Here is a 12,396-nt window from a genome sequence, read left to right as displayed (position 1 = left end):
GGTGAGAGGTTTTGATGGAAACGAGAGAGATTCACATGAAACAAAAATTAAATGAATGACATACAACATTCATTATCATTTATAAAATATGAACATAATGAGTCTATCGGAAACACTAGTGCTATATGAAAAACATGTAAAAGCTTCACGGATTACATTGTGAATGATGATACATGTTGATAGTACTATTTAAATTTTGCACCTCATTTCTACGATAGGGGAACAATCACACAATACATGATTTCGTAAACTCATTGTCATGGTAAAATTGGTAACCACCCGAAATTATCGAAGCACTTGACCAAGCTGAGACCGTTTCAAGTTCTATATCAGTATCGACATCATCAATCGGCGCCTCTCTTGGATACAAAAGCGGTTTTGGAGGCAGCTGTAGTTTAGCCATATCTCCCTCAAGCATATCTAGGACTTTCCTCATCGACGGCCGATCATTAGGACTCAATTGTATACACCATGATGCAACGATTATCATCTTCCTCGTTGTTTCTCTTTCCTCTTCTATGAAATCTACCATTTCAACCTCCTTTTCTTTGCCAAGTTGATCATAAACCCACAAAGGAAAGTAAATTTGACTTGAACGCTCTGCACGTGCATTTAGATTTCTCCTTCTACCGGCCATTTCCATCAACATCATCCCAAAACTATAAACATCGGCTTTATAAGAAATGCCACCAATGTCTTTATAGAATAGCTCAGGCGCCATATAACCCAAGGTTCCTCTTGCTGCAGTCAATGATACTATGCTGTGACCGGTGGGATAAAGTCTTGCAAGTCCAAAGTCAAAAATTTTCAGAGTGAAACTTTGGTCTAGGAGAATGTTGTGGGGCTTGATATCAAAGTGCAGAATTTGCATATCACATCCTTGATGTAGATATTCTATCCCTCTAGCTATGCCAAGAGAGATCTCATACATTTTCTTATAATCAAGAGGATCATCACCATCCTTATTCGAAATGTGTTTATCCAGGGAGCCATTCGGCATGAAATCATAGACTAGAGCTTGTTTGGAGTAATCGAAGCAAAAACCAACAAGTTGCACCACATTGACGTGGTGGATCCTTCCAATTGTGGCCACTTCGCTAATAAAATCTTGGCTGTTAGATTCTGGTTTGTTCAAAATCTTAACCGCAACTTCATTGCCACTTCTAAGGATTCCTCTGTAGACAGAACCATATCCCCCCTCACCTAACTTGTATTAGAAATTTTTTGTAATCTTCTTAATATCCGAGGAAGAGTACCTTATGGGTAAAAAGTTATTGTGAGCTTGTAGGAATTCTTCGATGTTTGCGTCAATCGCTTGGTGCCTTCTCATCCATTTATAGATTAAAAGTATCACCACACATAGAGCTCCGAGTACGTAGTTGGCTGGATAGAAATTGTCCATAGATTAGCACGGTGCAATAAAAAAAAAATTTTAACATAAATTTTTTTTTTTTTTAATCAGATTTTTTTTTTAATCAGAGTGCTGTTTGAGATCTTCATAGTTGTGAGGAGAAAAGGGCTAGGAAGTCATACCCAAGACGAAGGCGAGGCTCCGACCCACATATGGCGCATAATAATGCCTGGCCCACGTAGCATAATCTAAGGTGACCGAAAATGACTAATTAGAATCGACGATCAATCAATGAAGAATTAAATCTATCATTTTAGCATTTAAACATAAAAATAATTTACTATCCTAACTAGGTGCTCATATCGCAGTTTATTCTATTCACATGGGAAATCCTTGTTACGGTAGCATAATATTTTCTCTAAAAATAAAAAATAAAAAACACGATCTCGCTTTTGTTCCCTCAAGACGTACCAAACAATTACTAAGTTCACATCTCACTGCGGCACAATTCTAATTTACAAAAATCATTCAGGACGCGTGCAATTTATTCATCTACATAGGAGTAACAGCCATGCAATGGACACGAGCAACTATTAAATCAACCATTTTCCCCCAAACAAATATAAAGTAATAGTGTCAAATCCAGAAAAAAAAAGTTCATAAATTGTAAAATTAAAAAGAGCAATGCATGCCTAATCTACTAAGAAATCTTATTAGAGTTTTCAAATTAAGTGATGTGACAATTTTTATTTTTATTTTTATTTTTGTGTTTTTAGAGAAAATAGTGTCTTAATTTGTGGATTGTATTAAAAATCCCCAACAAAAACTTGCCACATCACTTGGTAACTAAATTTTGGTAAGATCTCTTAGTAAAGCTAGGATTTAAGAAAAGGAAGAAGAAGAAGAAAGAAAGAAAGAACACCTTTAAGGGGAACTCCCTTGAGGAACAGAAAATCACCGCAACCCTCCATTCGATATCCGAAAGTTAAGTAGCGACACTGAAAACTTCTTCCTGATATGGGCAAGGGGTCTAGCCAACAGGAGAGATTGAATCCCTCGGCCATCTTGTTGTGGAGGTCCTTGTATGTTAAGCTCCCATTCTGATCCCCTTCCCTTGAGATTTGATCCGATGCGTATGCCGTCATGGTTACGGTGCAGGAGTCCTTGATATCCCCCTGCTTTTAAGTTCTGTACAGCGTATGAATACACCTTCATTTGGGAAAAATAAGGAGGCGTGTCGGCAGAGTATGCTCCCTCAATACATGGTTTGGTATCGACATATGAAGTAGAAGCAATGGGTTGGGAACACTTCATGAAGGCCACCATTGTAGCGGATCCATCAGGGTATACATCACCACCACTGAAGTTGGAGTACGTCAATGGGTAATGAGGTAGGGACGAGCAATTACCCTTTTGTAGTCCATCGTCAACCACCGTGATATTACCATCGAAGTAATATTGGTCATAATAGAAACCGTAATGGATTGACTTCACATAATATCGGCCGGCATATAGATATAGAATAGTGCGGTTATTTTCACAAGTTAGCTCAAACCGAGAGCTGCCGCAATGTTTTGGAGGGACGCACAAATGATTGTTCTTCGCACCATAACTCATCCCTGACGGTAGCAGAACGTGCGATACGAGAAGTAAAACACGGAGTGTAAATATGGAGCTGCAAGAAATAATCATCTCTTTATCGTTTGGTCTGGTGCGATGGAGGTTTTAGTTCATTTGGTAATGCGAGAGAGGCTTAATAAAGGATTGGGAGTCGTCGGTCATCGAAATGTCCAAGTCAACCCTAAAACAAAGTCTAGCGAAGAAAGTCTTAAAAAGTATGGCCCAGCTAAAACACAGTCTCGGAATTAGTGATGGATAGCTTCCACATTCATTACGGAGGAAACCTCTCTGTATTTTCCAAATTTGATTTTTCTTGGCAAATTAATTCTCTCTTTATTTTAGTATCGTAAAAAAGAATCAGTTTCAATGTTTTGTACCCTAAACTCAATCAAAATCCTTTCGAATATGGCATCTAGCGTTCTATTTTATTTTCAAGGCCAATATTTCGTAAGTGTCATTTCGTTAAATTTTGAAGACGAAAAGAAAAAGGATGATGTATTTCATCGTATAAGGTTTTTCATTTTTGAGAAAAAAAATTAGTAACAAGAAAGAGGATAATGTTAAATAACGGGTACATAGATTTTAACTTTTATAATGTCGCTTTCCGCAAAAATAGAAAAAAAAGAAGAAGGAACGGGCGCTTCTGGCTTATGGATGATGTGAAAGATAGCAATATAGTAAATTCTCAACTAGTGATGGGACCGACACACCTTATTAGAAACTCACTTGTGTTGTCGTGGATCGACACACGCAAGGACTATAGACGCAACATTTGAATTCACAAAAATAATGCGATGTTTACTTATTCACTATGCTTAAATTTTAAAATCACTCTCTTGTAATTGTGCTATAATTATGAATATGACCGTCGTCTCTTTTCCATTATTGAATCACTTAATGAATGAACATACTGATCTCAACAAAAAAGGCAATACGATCATTTCTCAACCAACGATCAATCAATGTGGGTCTCGATTAGAAATTCACTTCCTTCGTCATTCTTGACATGCGCAAAGACTATAGGTGTAATATTCACTTGCACAAAAACAAACTAATACGTACTTATTCACTGTCAATTGAAATATTATTCTTGTGGATCAGTCAATCACTTGCCTATAAAATAATCTCATATTTTTCTCGCAATAAATCTAACTGACCTATTACAATATCCAATTGAAACGTGCCTCATCACTCAGTAAGTAAATTTTTATACAATGCCTTAGTAGAGCTAACATTTAAGAAAAAGGATGAGGATGAAGAAAGAAACAAAGAAAGAACTGGGAAAGTCAGCTTTCGGGAATCATGGTGTCTGCACCTCTCCCTTTGGTATCCGAAACCTAAGTAGCAAAACTCGAAACTTGTTGGTGGCGAGAGTTTATAATAGGAGATAGTGAATCCCTCGACCGTCATGTTGTGGAGGTCCTTATACGGTGAGCTCGCACGACTATACCGATCCTTTTTCCACCCTGGGATATAATGCGGTATTAAAGCCTTTATGGTCATGGTGTAAGTATCCTTGATGTCCCCTATTTGGAGATCAATCCCATGTACAGCGTATGAGTACACCATCATTTGGGAAAAAATCCGATATGCTCCCTCAATACATGGTTCAGTATTGACTTACGAAGTAGAAGCAAGGGGCTGTGAGCACTTCATGAAGACCACCGGCACAGCTAACGAACCGTATGGATCATTATCACTAAAGTTGGAGAGCGCCAATGAGTAATGAGGGAGGGATGAACAATTACTTTTTTGCAGTCCATCGTCAACCACCGCGATTTCGCCGTCGAATAAACATTTGCTGGGATTGGAATGGTACTAAATTGATTTCACATAATATTGGCCGGCATATAGATATAGAACAATGCAATTATTTTCACAAGCTAGCTTATGTTCATAGCGGCCACATCCTTTTGGGTTGCCTTTCAATCAAAAGTGATATGTCACGAACCTCGCCACAAGATGAAGCGGCACACAAGTAATTTTTCTACGCATCGCAAGTCGTCCCCAGTAGCAGTAGAACATACAATATGAAAAGCAAAACACTGAACATGCTTATGGAGCTCAGAGACTTAATCGTCTCTGTATAGTTTGATATGATGCAATGAAAGTTTTTGCTAATTGGTAATGTGATGGAGGCCCAGTAATATTAATGGAAAGAGCTTGGAGTCCTCGGTCATACAAATGTCTAAGTCAACCAATAAAGCAAAGTCTAGTGAAGAAAAAGTGGATATCGCGAGGAAATTGCAGTCCTTGTGGTCAAGGTGTCAAAACATGGTGGTGGAATTATTTATGCATAGCTTTCACATTGATTAAAAAAAAACTTCTCCACAGTTTCTAGATTGAATCAAAATCCTTTCGAGTGAGGCAATGCCATTCTATTTTCTTTTCAAGACTAATATTCCATAAGTGTCCCTTTGTTGAATTGTGAAGACGAAAAGGAAAAAGATCTCATATTTCATCATCTAAGCTTTTTATTTTTGACAAAAAACAGAAATTGATAACAAAAATAGACTATGAGCAAGAATATTAACTTGTATAATGTTGCCTTTGGCAAAAAGTAAAAGGAAAATAAGAAATAAGTGCTTCTTAGATGGTGTAACACATTATGAAAGAGTGAAAGTAATACGACAATTTCTAGTGGTGGACTGACGCGTCTTGATTAGAACCTCACTAACTTCGTCGCCATGCAAAGACTATAGATGCAAATTTCCAAGTCAACCATCAACACAAAGTCTAGTGAAGAAAAAGTGGGTCTCATGTGGAACTTGCAGCCCTTGCAGTCAAGGCGACAAAAACACAGTGTTGAAATTATTTATGGTATGGCTTTCACGTTGATTCGAAAAGAAACTTCTCTGCAGTTTTCAGATTTAATTTTCTTGGCAAATTGACTCTTTAAGAATCAATTTTACTTCAGTAAAAAAAGAATCGATTGGAATGTTATGTACCCTAAATTGAATCAAAATCCTTTCAAGTGAGGCATTGGCATTCAATTTTATTTTCAAGGCCAATATTCTCACGGTGGTGGGCTCACACGATTATACCTATCCATTTCCCGCATCAGGTCATCATCCGATAAGAAAGTCATCATGGTTATGTTGCAAGAATCCTTGATGTCCTTTACTTGTAAACTTAACCCATAAATAGCGTATGAGGGTAAGTACACTATCAATGCCAAAACTTGTGTACGGCACTCACTTTGGTGCCAAAAGTTTATTTTAGATCACTTAAGTGCCAACAAATTTGATAAACGATCATTTTAATGCAAACGCCGATGAAATTGGCCGGAAATCCGATGTGGCATTTTTTATTAATTTTTAAGCCGACGTGGCTCATTGGAGAGTCGAGTCAGCATCCAAACAACAAAACGATGCCGTTTGGCGTCTTTTCCCCAACTTAGAAACCCTAAATCCCAAATTGAGAGAGAGAGAGAGAGAGAGAGAGAGAGAGAGAGAGAGAGCATGTCGTCTTCTTCTTCCTCGAAGACCAACACCAGCAATGGCACCAGCACAACACTAGGAGCAGCACCAGCGGCGGCATCAGCACGACACTAGCAGCAGCACCAGCAGCGGCACCAACAACGCACCAGCAACAACAGCAGCGCACCAGCGGCACCTTCGACCCCTCTTCTTCCTCCTCCTCCTCTGCCCTCACCTTCTATTCTTCATGCTACTTCTTGCTTGAGCCACAATCTTAGTCTTTCCTCGCTCACCTGGTCGAGCAACTATAATGGTAGGCTGAGCGACAGTGGTTGAGCGATGGCGAGGCGAACGACGGTAAGCGAGCGGTGGAAACCTAATTTCAATCCCCATATGAGCTATACAGCATCATTTCTGTGAGGATATTCACGTATAATGACAAAATGACGTCGTTTCTTGAGGAGGATGGAAAATGATCGTTTTAAAGGCACTGCAACTTTTAAAAATATATATATATATATATATATATATATATATATATATATATATATATAAAAGCCACATAATTAATCTAGTTGGAATCTCTCGCCGGTGGCATCAAAGTGATCGTTTTTTCTCTAATTTGGCACTTAAGTGATCTGACGGAAACTTGTGACACCAAAGTGAGTGCCGTACATAAGTTTTGGCACTGATAGTGTACTTATCCCATAATGTATGAGTACACCTTCATTTGGGAAATATTAGGGGGCGTATCGGAAGGGTATGCTCCCTCAATACATGGTTCAGTATTGATATACAAAGGAGAAGCAACGGGCTGTGAGCACTTCATGAAGACCACCGCAGAGGATGAAGCATTTTGATAGTATGGATACCGATCACTCAAGTTGGAGCTCGCCAATGAGAAACGAGGGAGGGATGAGCAATTACTTTTTTGCAATCCATCGTCAACCACTGTGAATGCGCCTAATATTTCAATCGACTTCACATGATATCGACCAGTATACAAATATAGAATGGTGCGATTATTTTCACAAGCTAGCTCATACTTAGAGCGGCCACAGCTTTTCGAGTCACCTTTCAATCAAAAAGGACAGCGTATGTCATGAACATCACCACCAGATGAAGCGGCGCACAAGTGATTATTCTTCGCACCGCAACTTGTCCCCAGTAGCAGTAGAACATGCAATATGAAAAGCAAAACACGGAACATGCTCATGGAGCTCAGAGACTTCATCGTCTCTCTATCATTTGATCTGATGCAATGAAAGTTTTTGCTAATTGGTAAATATGAATGAAAAGCGTCGGGTCATCAGTCATACAAATGTCCAAGTCAACCAATAAAGGCAAGTCTAGTGAAGAAAAAGTGTGTATCGCGTGGAAATTGCAACCCTTGCAATCTAGGTGACAATACACGGTGTTGGAATTATTTATGCATGGCTTTCACATTGATTAGAAACGAAACTTCTATGCAGTTTCCAAATTGACTTTTCTTAGTACCATAAATAAAAATCGATTTGAATGTTTTGTATTCTAAAATGAATCAAAAATCCTTTTGAGTGAGGCATTGGCATTCTATTTTCTTTTCAAGGCTAATATTTCATGAATGTCGCTTATTAAATTGTGAAGACAAAAAGGAAATACATATCGTATTTTATTGTATGAGCTTTTTCATTTTTAACAAAAAACAAAAATTGGTAACAAAAATAGCTTATTGATGGGAATATTAACTTGTATAATGTCGCTTTTGGCAAAAGTAAAAGGAAAATATGGAGTAAGTACTTCTTGGATGGTGGAACAAGTTATGAAAGAAAGAAAGCAATGCAATAATTGCTATCGAGGGACCGACGCACCTAGAAAGCAATACAATAATTGCTATTGAGGGACCGACAAGCCTTGACTAGAATCTCGCTAACTTCGTCGTCACGCAAAGACTATAGATGCAAAATTTGACTTCAGAAATATAAAGCGATATTTATTTATTTTGAGTCAACTTTAATATTTCAATCACTCTCCCACAATTGTGCTAGATCTATGAACAATACTATCATCTCTTTCCGATAACAGAACCACTTAATGATTGAACTGATCAATTTCAATAATATTGTCATTTTGTCAAATGAAAGAAATGTTGTTGCGTGCTTCATCATCATCTTCCATATTTGAATGTGTGATATTGAAGGTGTCATGTAAGCTCAAATGAGACTATCGGTCAATTTACTATTGTGAACATAACATCAAAGAGTTTCGCATAGAAATTCTTCTCAGTGAAACAGACACGCCTTCAAATAGTTGTAATTAGCACTTACCATATATTTTTCAAGCTAATGCGTACACCTAAGTATAATTGAAGAGACCGAAATGGATTTTCCATATAATACAGCAAAGTTTATTTTAACTGACGCATCCAATAACGTTTTAACTGCACATGTTCAATTTTTTGTAGTAATATTATTACTGATTACGTTTTTAGTTTTCTTTTTTTTGCATATTACCCTTTCTGGAAATTGGTTTGTTCTGCGAGCAGTTCCACAGGCAATGATACATTAGTTGCTTTCTATATCATCATTAAATATTCAGCAATGATTAGTCAAATTTTTAAGTAGAAAATCTCTCGGTGAAAGTATCCTATATTATCTCTTGCACGTACACCAAAAGATTTGGACATAAATTATGCAAATTGATGTATCAACTATCAATTCATTCAGTGCCATAAAATACTATAGAAAAATAATAATCTGCTTCGTAGTGTAGGATCTTTCATTTTTGACAAAACTGAAATTTGTAACTGAAAAGATTAATAACGGCACTGAAGACTATCGTTGCACGTTACAAGAAAAGAATAAAGGCCATACAATAATTTCTCAACCAGCAATAGATGGACGCGAGCCTCAATATGAAAGTCACTTGCTTCGTCATTGCCTGACACGCACGAAGACTAGAGGTGCAATATTTGCATTCATAAAAATAAAGCAATACGTGCTTTTTCACTAGCAATTGAATCGTTTTATCAAACAAAAGATACTGTTACCTGCTTCATAATCATTTTCCATCTCCGAATGTGTGGTATTGCAAGTGTCATGTAAGCTCAAATGGGACTACAAGGAAGAGTGCTGCCATTTTCATTCTCTGTTGATAGCTGCTTGAATCTGCTCAAGACTCCTCCCTTTCGTTTCAGGGACCACCGTGATCATGAACACCATCCCTGTGGCGTTAATCACCGCATAAAGAAGGAAGGTACCTGTGAAGCAAGCGAGCAGAGTTATTTGCTTTTGACAAGTTTTGCGGAAGCATATTCTGACATTTTTCTCATGGGAAGAATGCTTTAGTATGTACTACCTGTGTATTAATCATTCTGCAGAAAGACCCGCTTAACTTTTTTCTTTTTTAAATGAAACGTCGGCTCAAGTTTCGTGATATTCGAATCTAGGTAGAAGTTGCTGTAAACGCGTTGATTGAAATAAATGGTCTGAGTATGCATTCAACAGCGTGAAGAATGGAGTGACAGACACCTCCAGCTCCAAATAGGATTGAAATGTTCAGGAAAAGCTAAGTCTCGAGTCTGTAGTTTGGTCGAATTCGCACAACAACTCATGTTCCAATGTGACAAAATGTTTATCGAGCTCCTGCCAGAGTGTTTTCAGCAGAGTCGTACCGTAGGAGCTCCAGCTCATTAAGTAGTTGAAAGTGTAGGAAACTGCCCAAGCGCCGAACCAGTTCACTAGTGTTGCGAAACCTCCAGCTACTCCTTTGATATTAATGGGGAAAATCTGAACACCAGCACACATTACATGATTGGCAAAAGAATTGTGAAACTCTTGTACTAATAACACCAGTTACGAAAACAACCCTTTTCATGGCCCGTTTTTGCCTGCATTTGGGAGAATCCTAAAATTCATTCCAACAATACAAATCCCTCTCTTCCAACAATTCAGATAAGAAGAGTCTGGTGTTCATCTTGATTTGTTACCAGCCATCTAGGAGACTCTGGAATGAAAAACAGGCCGAACAGTAGGACTGCACAGGGGATTAGACCTGCATAAGCCGCCGATGTTCAAGGTGGTTTCAGACTTGGACTTTTCTATACAACATTGGCACTAAACTTGAATTATCCTACTTTTTCTGTTTTACCAATTAATGCCAAAACCCTCCAAGCTAATACTGTCCAGATTATGAAGGAAACGGACACTCCAGCAACGATCATAAGCTGTGGAGAGAAGAGAACATGTTAGGCCCAGTAGGTTCTGTATTATGTACATATATACACCATCTTGCACTTGCAAGAGGGCAAAATTTGCTACAAGCTAAGGCCTTTTGCCAATAGCTCCATGCTTGCAATTTTAACCAAGAATGTTCATACAAAATCTTTGCCTGATTGACAGCAATCAAAGCTCCACGGAGATTTTTGGGTGTAATTTCAGCTATAAGTATTGGTAACTGGACATAAATTAGAAAAAAGATTAACCAATCTAAACCGAAGAGAGAGCCTCATGTTGTCACTGTGAATCGAGTCCAGCATGTTGTCGTAGAACAACTTGCTACATCAAATTTGTGTGGTACGAAGTGAGGAATTACCACATAGGAAAAGACTCCCATTCCATATCCCGTGGCCAATCTTCCGATATCCAGAGCAAGTGCTCCCTAATTCACTCAAAATTAAACAGAAAAGAGCGTTGATGAGACTTGAAATTCTTATGCAACTAATCGATCTCCACCTATGATAACGCTTGTAAATAGGATATGGACACACCGCAGCAAAGTAAATAGCAAGCCATCCTGCTACACAAAGATCGCTCGCTATTCTCATTGTCTGCATTTTGAGGCAAATGTTTATGCTGTCACGTCCTCCGTCCATGATATGACTAAATCCCAAAGCTAAAACTCTCAAAGAGTCTTGAACAACACTGTTCTGTTTTACATTGTGAAAGACGCACTCGTTTGCTGCTTACCCATTTACGGCCAACAAAATCAGCGATTGGTCCTCCGGTAATTGCACCAATCATTGCACCGAATGTCAGTATGGATCCAAAGACTGAATACTGTTGAAAGACACAAAGTGTAACTGCAAATCAGCTTGAGTTCAGTGAGAGCAAGAACTTCAGTTAACCATCTAGCTAACGATGCTATAAGTCACCGGATGTCTGAGAATCTCAGTGGAAAGCTATTCTGAACAAACCTATCACTTCGATCAGAAACCTGAATGATATGCAGTCGCAATTTTCAGCTGACAATACCCAATCTAAATCTCCCCATTTTTTGGTTTTCTTGTCCTGAGGTGTCCAACAATGGAACTCGATGTGAAAACTTGGTATACATTTCACTCGTTACAATGCAGAAAAAATAAGATGTCTAGAGAAAGAAGTATCTCTACCTCAAAGCCCACATCCTTATTTTTGAGAGAGTCTCGTTTACAAAGTTTTTGATCATATAACTCGTCCATATTATGGACCCGGAATATGAGCAGATCTTTACTTTGATTTTCTTGTATATGGGCGCCTTCAGTGACAAGTCCGATATTGAATCGAAGCAACAAACAAAGACAACGCGACATGTGCTTCTCAACACTCGCAGGTAAATTCGACATACCTCAGCCGTAGAGAGACTAAGTTCCTCCACTATAGCATCCTGAGTTGGTGATGAATAACCTGCCTGAAAATCCAATGAAACAATTTCTCATTAGGTTCAATTAATCACATCCTTTTCATTTTAACCATTACTATTGGACCTCGACTTTTCAAAAAAAAATTGCATTTCCTACTTACGCAGGTCCCAAATTCATAGGAACCGCAACGAATGTGGTGAAATAGACCATCCACAGACGACCCTCATCGGTTCCTTTATCTTTGCCAACTCGGTCCTTCTCTTGCGGCACGAGGAGCCGCTCTCTTACTCCTTCTCTGTCCCCGGTTTCTTGATTTTCAATGTCCTCGTTAATCGCCATGCTTGCTCTGTAAGAGTTTTCCTGATGTGGACTATATTAATTGATAATATAATTTACCGTTTAACGTT

At 38.4% G+C, this 12,396-nt stretch overlaps 2 long non-coding RNA genes and 1 pseudogene across 2 annotated transcripts; all 3 read right to left on the bottom strand.

Annotated features, from left to right (window-relative positions):
- Positions 1-226: 226 nt before the first annotated feature.
- Positions 227-1,330, bottom strand: LOC120287030 (annotated as a pseudogene).
- Positions 1,331-10,356: 9,026 nt separating this feature from the next.
- On the bottom strand, positions 10,357-10,554 carry LOC120286761. Its single transcript, XR_005545473.1, has 2 exons — positions 10,519-10,554; positions 10,357-10,422 (listed from the first exon to the last, which is right to left on the bottom strand). It is a non-coding gene; the product is annotated as an uncharacterized LOC120286761 (long non-coding RNA).
- Positions 10,555-11,178: 624 nt separating this feature from the next.
- Positions 11,179-12,030, bottom strand: LOC120286762. Its single transcript, XR_005545474.1, has 3 exons — positions 11,564-12,030; positions 11,337-11,426; positions 11,179-11,197 (listed from the first exon to the last, which is right to left on the bottom strand). It is a non-coding gene; the product is annotated as an uncharacterized LOC120286762 (long non-coding RNA).
- Between the last annotated feature and the right edge of the window lie 366 nt (positions 12,031-12,396).

Source organism: Eucalyptus grandis, chromosome 8, assembly GCF_016545825.1.
Source record: "Eucalyptus grandis isolate ANBG69807.140 chromosome 8, ASM1654582v1, whole genome shotgun sequence".
Lineage (NCBI taxonomy): Eukaryota > Viridiplantae > Streptophyta > Magnoliopsida > Myrtales > Myrtaceae > Eucalyptus > Eucalyptus grandis.
The sequence above is the reverse complement of the archived record's forward strand: the minus strand, read 5'-3'. Positions and strand labels throughout refer to the sequence as shown.